This window comes from Monodon monoceros, unplaced genomic scaffold (assembly GCF_005190385.1).
Source record: "Monodon monoceros isolate NGI ecotype Baffin Bay Population unplaced genomic scaffold, NGI_Narwhal_1 Super_Scaffold_21, whole genome shotgun sequence".
Classification (NCBI taxonomy): Eukaryota; Metazoa; Chordata; class Mammalia; order Artiodactyla; family Monodontidae; genus Monodon; species Monodon monoceros.
The window spans coordinates 112,007,555-112,020,476 of NW_021703778.1; the positions used below are offsets into that span (position 1 = coordinate 112,007,555).

At 37.7% G+C, this 12,922-nt stretch overlaps 1 pseudogene; it reads left to right on the forward strand.

The window, feature by feature from the left end:
* Window positions 1-8,309: 8,309 nt before the first annotated feature.
* On the forward strand, window positions 8,310-9,200 carry LOC114905221 (annotated as a pseudogene).
* Window positions 9,201-12,922: the final 3,722 nt, after the last annotated feature.

Here is a 12,922-nt window from a genome sequence, read left to right on the forward strand (position 1 = left end):
GTGGTGCTGGATATGTTGATGTCATAGAATGTGACAATTGTTTCATGAATGTATACTTATCTCTAAACTCACCAAGTTGTACAAATTAAATATATACAGCATTTTTCTATGTCAGTCATACCTCAATAAAGTAGTTAAAAAAGAAATAGAAATAAAAGAAAAAATAATTTCACACAAACACTAAGCTAGAAGGAACACATGATAAATAAGTCTAACAGACAATGCTTGAAGAGAAATAGGTGAGATGAAGGAAAATTTTTTTTTATAAAAAAGAAATGAAAAACAGGGAGAGATGAGAAGCACGCAATAGTCAGGATCTGAGAGAGGTTTTAGACCTGGAAGGGGGACAGGGAGGGGCTCCAGGTGTGGTAGGTAAAGTTCTATTTCATGACCTGGGTGGTCTTTGACTCAATAATTGACTAAGCTATACATTTTTTGTGTGATTTTTCTGCATCTGTGTTTTATTTTACAATAAATACCTCACATCATTCACAAATGTCAGTTCCAGATTGATCGTAGTTGTAGTTGTGTAAAACCTTCTACAGGACATAAAAAATAAAACTTCTAGAAGAAAACAAAGAAGAATATCTTCATGAGGAAGCAAGGATTTTTAAGCAGGACACAAAAAGCACTAACTCTAAATGAAAAGATGGATAAAAATGCTTAAGTTAAAATTAAGGACTTTTGTTCAGCAAAAGATAACATTAAGAGAGTGAAAAGAAAGCCAGAGAGTGGGAGTATATACTTGCAATATATAAAGAACTCGCCCAAATATGTAAAGAACTCATCCAAATTAATTTAAAAATACTGTTAACCCAAATAGAAAAATGGGCCAAAAAGACTTGAACAGGCACTTTATAAAAAGAATGTCTAAATGTCCAATAAACATATGAAAAGGTATTAACTCAATTAACCTCAGGTAAAGGGAAATTAATATCACACTGAGATACTACTTTGATAAAATGTTTCTACTTCTAGATGTTTACCATAACGACATGATGAGCTATACACATGAGAATGTTCATTATAAGATTATTGTAATTTCAAAAAATTGAAAGCTATCAAGATGTCCTATTTAAGAAGATATGTTTTTGGTTAGTCTCCCTCCCTCTCCCCACCTCAAAAAAGGAATTTAAACACCTCTGTCCATGACTATTGATTAAAACATATAATGAAACATTCTAGAATAGTAAATAAATCTTACTTTTATTTATCATGCACATGTGGTTACATGCTTATTCATGGAATTCTGTTCCTAAAGAAGATATACACACATAAAGAATCAGTTAGTGAAAAATTAGATTATAACATCGTGAGTTAGAAAAAGGATGTTTCCTCACTCTAGGGGAAGAACTTTTTTTAAAACAATTGAATTATAGTTGATTTACAATATTGTGTTAGTTTCAGGTGTACCACAAAGTGATTCAGTTATACATATATACACATATCTGTATATGTATATATATATATTTAGATTATTTTCCATAGTAGCTTATTACAAGATATTGAATATAATTCCCTGTGCTATACAGTAAATCCTTGTTGTGTATCTATTTTATGTACAGTAGTTCATATCTGTTAATCCCATACTCCTAATTTATCCCTCCCCACTTCTCTTTCTCCTTTGGTAACCAGAAGTTTGTTTTCTATGTCTGAGTCTGTTTCTGTTTTGTATATAGATTCATTTGTATTATATTTTAGGTTCTACGTATAAGTGGTAACATATAGTATTTGTCTTTCTCTGATTTACCTTACTTAGTATGATAATCTCTAGGTCTATCCATGTTGCTGCAAATGGCAATTTCATTATTTTTTATGGCTGAGTAATATTCCATTTTATATATAGACCACATCTTAAGCCAGTCATCTGTTGATGGGCACTTGGGTGGTTTCCGTGTCTTGGCTATTGTAAATAGTGCTGCTATGAACATAGGGGATGCATGTATCTTTTTGAATTAGAGTTTTCTCCAGATATATGCCCAGGAATGGGATTTCTGGATCATATGGTAGCTCTATTTTTAGTTTTTTAAGGAACCTCCGTACTGTTTTCCATAGTGGCTGCACCAATTTACATTCTAGGGGAAGAAATTTTAATGTTACCAAGCCAAGCTTTCCCCCACTACCCTCCTTGTGCACCTGGAATACTATATTGCCTAGCTTTCCAAGGACTTTGTTGCCACACTTATCTGGGTTAGAATACTCGCTAAGTGATCTTGGACAAGTTATTCAAACTCTCTGGGCTTCATCTTCTTCACCTGTAAAAGCAGATATTATATATAATCTACCAAAGGTTTAATGTGAGTATTAACTAATTTCTTCCGAGGATCTGGCATCTAATAGTGCTCAGTAAATGTTAGCACTCTTATCACCTATGGTTTGACCCTTCAGTTTATCGTATTTAATATAGATTGTCTTATACTTTTCTCTGATTGTTTCACATATGCAATGGTTAATCTTATGTGTTCACTTGGCTAGGCCACAGTACCAGATATTTGGTCAAACAGTATTCTAGATGGTTCTGTGAAGATATTTTTTAGATAAGATTAACATTTAAATCAGTAGGCTTTGATTAAGCAGATTACCCTCCATAATGTGGTGAGCCTCATCCAATCTGTTGAAGGCTTTAATTTTAAAAAGGCTGACCTGTCCAGGAGGAAAGGGAATTCTGCCAGCAGACGGCCTTTGGACTCAAGTTGCAACTCCTTCCTGGGTCTCCCGCCTGCTGGCTCACCCTGTAGAATCTCGGACTTTGCAGCCTCCACAATTCCGTGAGCCTGTTCCTTAAAATAAATCTCTCTCTCTATATATACACATTTTATTGATTCTGTTTCTCTGGAGAACCCTGATTAATACAACATATGATGTGTAATCTTTTAGTACTTCATTAAGAATACAGGACTTTAAAGGTGGGAACTGCATACTTTTAAGCGTTTCCTGTACATTTCAGCCACCTCCCCAGCTCTTTCCTATATCCAGTGTCTAGCACATGATAGATTTTTGCTAACTGCTCATGAAATGAATGATTGAATGCACAAAAGAGTGCTGTAGAGGGAATCTGAAAGGAAAAGGGGTTCATTTAAATTAGGAAGTGTTATATATATATAATTGGCTCAAACCTTGGGGGTATTTTTTAAAAAAATTTTCTTTTGATTTGTTACTAAATATAAGGAGAAAGTCTATGGCTCTATAGAGAGTATACTAATTAGAAGAGGGGGAGACTTTGTTTATTAGTTGGTGTGTGGGCAGAGAACAGGTGCTTCATAGACTTGCATTGGATATAGAACGCATAGCAAGCATTGGAGTAGTTCTGTGTGGTCACCAGCCATGGGCCCCTTGAAAGATGCTCCCAAACCACAAGGACACTAATATAATATGGATAATATTATATCTATCTATTTATCTATCTATCTTTCTGTCTATCCATCCACCCACTCATCCATCCATCTGTCATAATTTTTTAAGTGACCAGAAGCAGAATATTTGAAAACTAGAAGAAGAGAAAAAGAAAACCACTTATTATACTGAATTTCCAATTTGAATTAAAAAACTGAGTTTAAAGTCTGTTATAAAGGATAAAAGTGATCAGATTACAAACTAGAAGGAATACAAATGAGGTTTAAAAGTGGCAGATGGGAATATGACAGAGAAAGCAAGCTGAAGCTTTTTGCCACTGAAGAGGCTCGGAGAAAAGGATAAAAACACAGCGAAAGCTGAAAGCTTTGAGCCATGGTGAGGAAGAGAGAATGCTCCAGAAACTTGAGACTATCCAAAAAGAGACTGGTTGTTTATAAAAGAATATCTGAAATGTCCCTTTTCCCTCTCTGGTCAAAAGCTACCCCCCAAAGCTACCCCGTTTCTCTTACCAACCTCATGTCACAAATCAAACCACCCTTGGTTGTGACTAGGGGGCCTGGAAGGTGGTGGTGCCTTCAGATTGAATCCATATGGTGTATTCTCCAACGATGGCCCTCCGTGGCTCTGGCAAAGGCCACTCTGATTCTAGAGGCTGAGGACTTTTGAAGGAACAAACAGCTGAGGGGGAAGAGAAATAGCCTTTGTGCCAAGCCCTGAGCTAAGCACTTTGCATATAGAGTAAGAGTCTGGATGTGAGGGGCCTTATCTTCTGTTTTCTGAAAACCTGCTTTCTTTTCCTCTCTTCTCAACCCCTGTCTCCCTTCCAAAAAACAGTTAATGAGCTGGTGCTATGCTCCTGGCATTGTTTATAGGTCACAGAGATGCATCAGTGACCAAGATAAAGTTCTGTACTCTTAAAGTATGAATTCTAGTGGGTGTGAAACAGGCAATAAACACGCATAAAATATAAAGTAATTTCAGATAGTGACAAGTGCTAGATAGAGAAGGACTGAGGGGTGCTGTTTATCAGGATTAGGCAAGGAAGTCTTGACATTGAAATTAAGACTTGAGTGATTAGAAGAAGGCAGCACACTGAGCTCTATGGGAACATAATTCCAAGGAGAGGGGACAGAGGCAAGAACAAATATGGCGTGTTTGAGGGACAGAAAGAAGAGTGAAGTGTCAGGAGCACAGTGAGTGAGGGAAAAGCGGCAAGAGGTGAGGTTGGAGAGTGACACAGAGGTCATGTCACGTGAGGCTTTGGGGGCCAAAGTAAAGAGTTTGGATTTTACTCTAATTGGAATAGAATGGCCAAGGGAAGCCATTTGCAGATTTTAAACAGGAGAGTGATATGATCTGATTTACGCATTCCATGTGTTGTTGACCCTTTCACTTGAACCCCGGCTAATAATTTTGAGCCTAGCAGTGCCATTAGGGAGCTTCAAATTACTCGCTCTAAATCAAATTGACCAGATGTGCTGTCATCCTTAGTCGAAAGTTGAAGTCAATGTAGCAGGAATCATCACAACTTAAAACTGAGCAAAAGATGTGAACAGACATTTCATAAGAGAAGATATATGAATGGCCAATAAACACATAAAAATGTTTAACATTATTCAGGGAAATACAAATTAAAGTCATAGCAAGGTATCCCTGCACATAGACTAGAATGGCTAAGATTAAAGATTGACAATATTGAGCGCTGGTAAAGATGTGAAGTAACTGGAACTCTCGTATGTTGCTGACGGGACTACAAAATGGTACAGGCTCTTTGGAAATTTCTTGTAAAGTTAAACATTCACTTTGCTATATGATTCAGGAATGTGCACTTAGATGTTTACCCAAGAGAAATGGAAGCATATGTCCACACAAAGACTTGTACATGAATGTTCATAGCAGCTTTATTCATAATAGGCAAAACTTGGAGACAACTCAACTATCCATCAACAGGTGAGTGGATAAAGAAATTGTGGTGTTATTCATTCAGTGAAATGCTACTTGGCAGTACAGAGGAATGAGCTACCACTACAAATAGCATGGATGAATACAAAAGACATTGGCTTAACCAAATAAGCCAGACAAAAAGAGCATATATAATGTAAGACCCCACTTATATGAAATTCAAGAACAGACAATAATTCACCGTGACAGAAATGAGATCAGTGCTTGCCTGCGGCTTAGGGTGAGAGTATAAAGGAAACTTCTTTGAGGAAACTTTTTGGGATAATGGAGATATTCTATATCTTGTCTGGGGTGATGATTACATGGGTATATACATTTGTCTAAGCTCATCAAATTGCATATCTAAAATGGGTGCATTTTATTTATGTGTTAGTATATTCCCACTAAGGAGCCCTCACCTCTCACAAAAGCCTGCAACCAGATTCTGTCAGGCCTTGACTCAGTGAGCACGTGGGGACCCAGAGTATTCAATTCAGAGACTCATCTTCGAACTCCTCTCCTCCCCTTTCCCACTTCCAGCTCATTCCCTAGAGCTCACTCTGTTCTCTAACCTGACCCTTGACCCTTGAGCCACAGAATTTCCTGCCTTGCTTGTACAGTTTACATCATTAGGCTCCATTAGGGTGGCCCAGAGATCTCATCTTCTGGGAGCTATGGATTAAGTTGGTCTAATCAGCATTTCTTTGGGGGCATATTGGCTAATTCACCCTCTTATACCCTATTGATAGGCTGTTTCTATCCGATTATTCTGAAAGACTTCCAGTAGTAATCTTCTCTTATTCTTAGTCTAGTTCCTATATTTTTCTGGAAATATCCAGATTATTATAGCTTCCTGTATTCATCAGTTATTGCTACACTGGTAGAAATACATGTGTATACTTTACAGATGGATATATCCTTATTAGAGGAAACAGAACACCCATAGATATGCTAAAAGTTAAACGTGCTACTGCAGAAAACGAAGAGAAGACTTTTCTCTATTGGTGCCCTAACTGTGGGGTGCCTAAAATTGGGTCTACCACTTGAATAAGTGGCTGAGTTAAATATTTTGGCTCGAATTTCATAACTTGTCACAGCGATCCCATTGGCTGTAGAGTGGTGGGTTGCCAAGAAGGCAATTCATTATCTCTCTGTCTCCCTGTGTGTTTAAATTTTGTTCTCTCTCCCTAAAGAGAGGTGATGCTATGGCTTACAACTAATATGCTCTTGCAGAGCTCTCCACACCAATTAGAAAAGTTCTGTGTTATGACACTCTTTGATAGGATGTTATGACACTCTTTGATAGAAAGCCATTGTCCCATTGAAGCGGAAACTTCATCAGAAGCACCGAGAATCAAGGGTATGCTTTAGACATGCCGAGTGGGAGGGAACTCTCTGTGCTCACTGGGTCCATCAAACAAAGTACCTCCTACATAGGTCTTTCTATGCAATCTAGCTGGTTCCCTGCATTTACCTAGCCCCACCCTTATTTAGTACACAGTTGGAGGGAAGCCAGTAATACAGCATTTCTTAACTCACTATTTGGAACTCTTACCTGTTTATTTAAAACCCTGAAAGCCCTCTTTTGTGAAGACAAAGTTGCCTGCAATGTATCAGTGGGTAAAGAGGATGGGGTCACCTCTTGACTGGAATCATGCTTTTCTTTGGGAATGGGTGAGAGACATTGCCATAAACTATGTCACAACACTTTTTTAGAATCATGAATTTTAATATCTCCATCTCCAACTGTAATTTCCTCTTAAAAAGACTTGCCTATGGTCTCATACCAGACTTCTCTGTCTGGAGAGTGGGAAGTTTAATTTCAGAGATGTGAAACGAAGTTTATATTTACTTGGAACCCAAGATTCCTAGATACTCTTATGTTCCCTTTATGAGGGCTAAGAATTGCATAGATAACTCATTTCATCTTCTCTCTTTAGCTTTAATTAGAGCCAACTAAATTAAAAATAATAATGAACAAACAAAACAACATCAAAGTGGAAATTTAAGACACTGCTTTTTCCTATTCTTGGACCTCTTCTGATCAAAACATCTATGACTGAGCATATGGGATATCTCATTAAGTAAGTGTAAAGTTTTATGGGAAAAAGATGTACAATTCAACCACCTAGAGTCTTGTATAGCTAGACAATTCCTGACCTTGATATGTTCACTCTCATCGCATCTTTGAACCCAGACAGATTCCAATTAGACATATGGTGAAGAATTATGTTGAATTAGATGATAACTTTCAAAAGTGAATAAAAATGATTATGTTAATAGTGATGTATTCTTGGAAAGTTTCCCAGTTTTTATTCAGGGAAGAATTGCTCTGATGTGTTTACCTGTGGTCCTTCCTGATCTTTATATTCTGGGTAGGATTACCTTTTAATTTTCCTATCCATCAATACCTGGCCATTATTATGCCCCCACCTTTTGGGGGGTCCAAAGTTTGAAATGTAAAAGTGTATCAGAAGTTGATGAGGCAGTTGAGTAGAGCTCTCAGAAAGAAGACTGTCCGGTGGGTCAGGAAGACTGTATTCTAGTCTAAGCTCTATTATTTACCAGCCATGTGATCTTGGACAGATTACTTAATCTATGTCTTAGTTTTTTCGTCTTTTAAGTGGAGATGATGATGTCTACTTTAAATGGGTAATGTTGTATGGAAGTAATTAACACAGAAACAGGCATAGATGAGATGCTGAATAAATTCTACATCCAAAAAAGTTAATGTCTGCAGGTCTAAATTTTCACAGGCTCTACAATAAGTCTAATAATTAAAAATATGGTTGCATTTCTCAGAACCAGCAAATGGCAGAACATGAGGGTCATTGGGATAAAGAAAATAGCAATAAATTCTGTAGGAGGCATTTGCTTTTAATCCTTAGACGGTTCCAAGATATTGGTACTTATCTACATATTAGAGTTAAGGTACAAAGAAGGAAGAGGATAAAAAATGAATAAGGCAGGCTCTGGCGGCCCAGCGCCCTTGCAGCTTGTCGGGCGCATGGGTCATGGCCGGCCCAGTGCGGGGCGAGGGGGCCCCAGGCCCTGGACCTAATGCGGGCCCTGCCCCGTGTGAGCCTGGCTAACCTGAGGCCAAACCCAGGCTCCAGGAAACCGGAAAGATGACCAAGAGGTTAGAGAAGAGGTAGAAAATGTGGCAGGGGCCACAAGGGAGAACGACAGAGAAGAACCCGGCCCTGGCTGGGCTTTGAGAGAGGCCACACTCCATTTTACCTTCGAATCTCAAAATATGGGTTTAATGAAGGACGTAGCTTCAGACGCCAGTATCAGCCTTTGACTCTCAACAGGCTGCAGTATCTTTTTGATTTGGGTCGAGTTTATCCTACACAACCTATTGACTTAACCCAACTTGTCAATGGGAGAGGTGTGACCTTCCAGCCATCTAAAAGGGATTATGGTGTCCAGCTGGTAGAGGTGGGTGATGACACCTTTAAGGCGAAAGTTAATATTGAAGTACAGCTGGCTTCAGAGCTGGCCACCGTTGCAATCGGGAAGAATGGGGGTGTCATCACAGCGGCCTTCTACGACCCACGAAGCCTGGAAATTCTGTGAAAACCTATTGCATTCTTTCTCTGTGGACAACCCATTCCCAAGCGAATGCTCACCTCCAAGGCACTGGTACCCTACTACACTGATGCAAGGAATCGTGGTTACTTGGCAGATCCTGCTGAATTTCCTGAAGCAAGACTGGAGCTCGCCAAGAAGTACAGTTATATTTTACCTGATATCACGAAAGACGAACTCTTCAAAATGCTCAGTACTCGAAAAGATCCAAGGCAGATTTTCTTTGGTCTTGCTCCAGGTGGGTAGTGAATATGGCAGATAAGGAAATCCTCAAACCTATGGATGAGAATCTCCTCAAGTACTACAGCTCCTGAGTTCCTTCCAAGATAACAGATGGTAAAAGAGCTCCAGAAAGGGACTGAAACACACGTGTTTCCCATGGCATTTGCTTAATTTGTAATTCTGCAGATGTTGATGTTTTCTGTGTAATCATATCTCTCTTTTTTATCTAAATTAAAAACACAGTAAGCAAGGACTGTGTAGAGGATCTGGTGGATCTGTGTGCTTCTGTCTCAGAGATCTAAGCTCCCTGGTTCTCTGCCCAAGGAAGAGTGTAACTCTTAGACAATTTCCAGTTGAGTTTTCCATCATCTTCCCATCCAGGTCTTGTCTTATTGTTGCAAATCAGAATGAACGGGCAGGTGGGATGGGATTGCTCTGTCAGCTGCCTGGTCAAGGTCAGAGGGCTGCTAATGAGCTGGTGAGCTTCTTACTCGGTAGCTGCAAGGAAGCACTGCTACCCAGCGTCAAGACAGTAAGCCTTCAGCTTGGGATGATTAAGATGTGGGATGTGAGTTGAAGGTTTAAGACTGGTGAGTAGCTTCTAAGTAGTTCAATATTTGCTAGTAAAATTGAGACCAAAATTCCAAGGGAATTCATTTTCTCAACTCAGAGTAGATAAAAATGTTCAAGCCAGTAACATTTTTTTCCTTGAGGAAGGTAAATGTTCTAATTCTAATTGGTAAGATTTTACTTATTTCATAGACTTTGGAAACCTTTGTTTTTCAGTCATTTTAAATGCTTTTGAAAAAATGGTCAATGATCGTATAAGCCATAAAAACAATTGGTCATGTGACAATTAAACTCAGTTAATTTAAAAGGTTCAGCAGTCAGTAAGCTCATTTAGCTTTGCAAAGATCTGTTGTATTGAAACCACAGTGAAAGCTTAATTTATCCTGATGCAATTAAATCTTGAATAATTCATGATAATTCTTCGACAGGAGAAATAAAATGATTCCTGCTTGTTTATTTTATGAAATTAAAAGAAAAAATGAATAGGGCATATTCCTGCCTTCTGAGAACTTACAGTCTCAGGTCCACCATTAGCACAATAAGAAATCTTTTGTATTGATGAATCAGTTGTATGCTATTTGAGTTTCTCAGCTTCAGTAATAATTGTTAACTTATTTGAAATTGTTTGAAATTTATTTAGAATTTGTGGTAGTTTAAATATATACTGAAAATTATAAGATGTTAATTTAAAAATTGAAGAACACACAAACAAATGGAAAGATATTGTGTTCATGGATTGGAAAAATTAATTTTGCTAAAATTTCCATACTACCCAAAGCAATCTACAGATTCAGTGTGATCCCTATCAAAATACCCATGCCCATGGCATTGTCACAGAGATAGGATAGACAATCCTAAAGTTTGTATGGAGCCACCAAAGGCCCCAAATAGCCAAAACAATCTTGAAAAATAAGAATAAAACTGGAGGCATTATTGCCTGATAGTGTTAATATTGAACTATATTACGAAGCTATGGTAATAAAAACAGTATGGTATTGGCGTAAAGACAGACACATAAATCAAAGGGACAGGACAGAGAGCTTCCAAATAAACCTATGTATATATATGGTCAACTAATTTACAGCAAAGGAGCCAAGAATGTACAATTGGGAAAGGACAGTCCCTTCAATAAATGGTATTGGGAAAACTGGACAGCCACATGCAAAAGAATGAAACTGGACCCCTATCTTTACACCATACACAAAAATTAACTCAAAATAGATTAAAGAATTGATGTAGGAAATGAAACCATAAGTCTCCTAGAAGAAAACATAGGTGGTAAGCTCCTTGATATTCATCTTGGTGATGAATTTTTTGAATCTGACTCCAAAAGCAAAGGCAACAAAAGCAAAAATAAACAAGTGGGACTATACCAAACTAAAAAGTTTTGCCACAGTAAAGGAAACTATCAACAAAATGAAAAGACAACCTACTGAATGGGAGAAAATATTTTGAAATCATATATCTGATAAGGGGTTAATATCCAAAAAATATAAAGAACTCACACAACTCAATAACAAAACCCCCAAACAATTCAATTAAAAAATGGGCAGAATATCTGAATAGACATTTTCCCAAAGAAGACATACAGATGGCCAACAGGTACATGAAAAGATCTCAACATCACTAATCATCAGGGAAATACAAGTCAAAACCACAGTGAGATATTGCCTCATACCTGTTAGAATAGCTATTATCAACAAGACAAGAGATAAGAAGTGTTGGCAAGAATTTGGAGAAAAGGGATCCCTTTTACACCATTGGTGGGAATGTAAATTGGTGCAGCACTATGGAAAACAGCATAGAGGTTCCTCAAAAAATTAACAATAGAACTACCATACGATCCAGAATTTCCACTTTTGAGTATTTACCTGAAGGAACGAAAACACTAACTTGAAAAGATTTGTGAAAACCCCATGTTCATTGCAGCATTGCTTACAGTAGCCAAGATATGGAAACAACCTAAGTGTCCACTAATGAATGAATGGATAAAGAAAATATGGAATATATATACAGTGGAATATTATTCAGCCATAAAAAGGAATGAAATCTTACCATTTGCAACTATATGGGTGAACTTTGAGGATATTACGCTAAGTGAATTAAGTCAGACAGAAAAGGACAAATACCACATGATCTTACTTATGTGTGGAATCAAAAGAAAAAACTGAGCTAATAGATACAGAGAACAGATTGGTATTTAGCAGAGGCAGTGTGTGGGGAGTGGGAGAAATGAGTGAAGGCAGTCAAAAGGTACAAACTTCCAGTTACAAAATAAGTAAGTCATGGGGATGCAACGTACAGCATGGTGACTGTAGTTAATAATACTGCTTTGCATATTTGATAGTTACTAAGAGATTTGATCTAAAAAGTTCTCATGACAAGAAAAAAAGTTTGTGATTATGTATGGTGACAGATGTTAACCAGCCTCATTATGGTCCATGGCAAGCAGCTTTATGATTAAGGAGATGACTCAGAAGCTGCACATATTCTTCTCACATCTCATTGGCCTGAACTTAGTTATGTTGCTACTTCTAGCTGTAAGGGAGGCTGGGAAATGTACTGTCTAGATGAGTGGCTGGAGATTCTATTATGTAAAGAAAGAGAAACTGGACACTGGCTAATAATTAGCAGTCTCTGCCATATTCATTTACTCTTTCAACAATTTTAGTTCATATGTGACCACTGGTCTTTTATTCATGCTGTCATTGGCAACATAGGGACATGACTGATAATCCCAAGCTGCAGTTGAACCAAGACAAGAATACAAGAATGTTACTGATCCTTGGAATTATTTTCTTATATGTCACTGTATCTATCTACCTATGTATCTATCCACCTATCTACCTATCATCCATCTATCAATCTATTATCTGTCTGTCTGCCTCATTTGTCCTGTCGATACATGTTTGTCTGAAATTCTGATATAAGAACCTCTTGGTTTTGGTTAGATTCAGTTTTGTCAAGGAATGTATATATTTTATTGGGAAAGTAACTGCATGCTAATGAATGAGCAGGAGTTAACCAAGAGTAGAAATAATTATAAAGCACCTGTCAAAAGTGAAGTGCTATAGAAATGCTAAATAATGACACTAATAAAAAACTGATTGTCGTGACTTCAAAGGAAGTGTTAAGTTGGAGTGTTTTGACGTGTATGGCATTTGAATGATCTAAATAGGTGTTTAGATACTCACATGAGAGACTGTTCTAGCCACTCAAGGGAAATAAGTGTCTGTTCTACCCA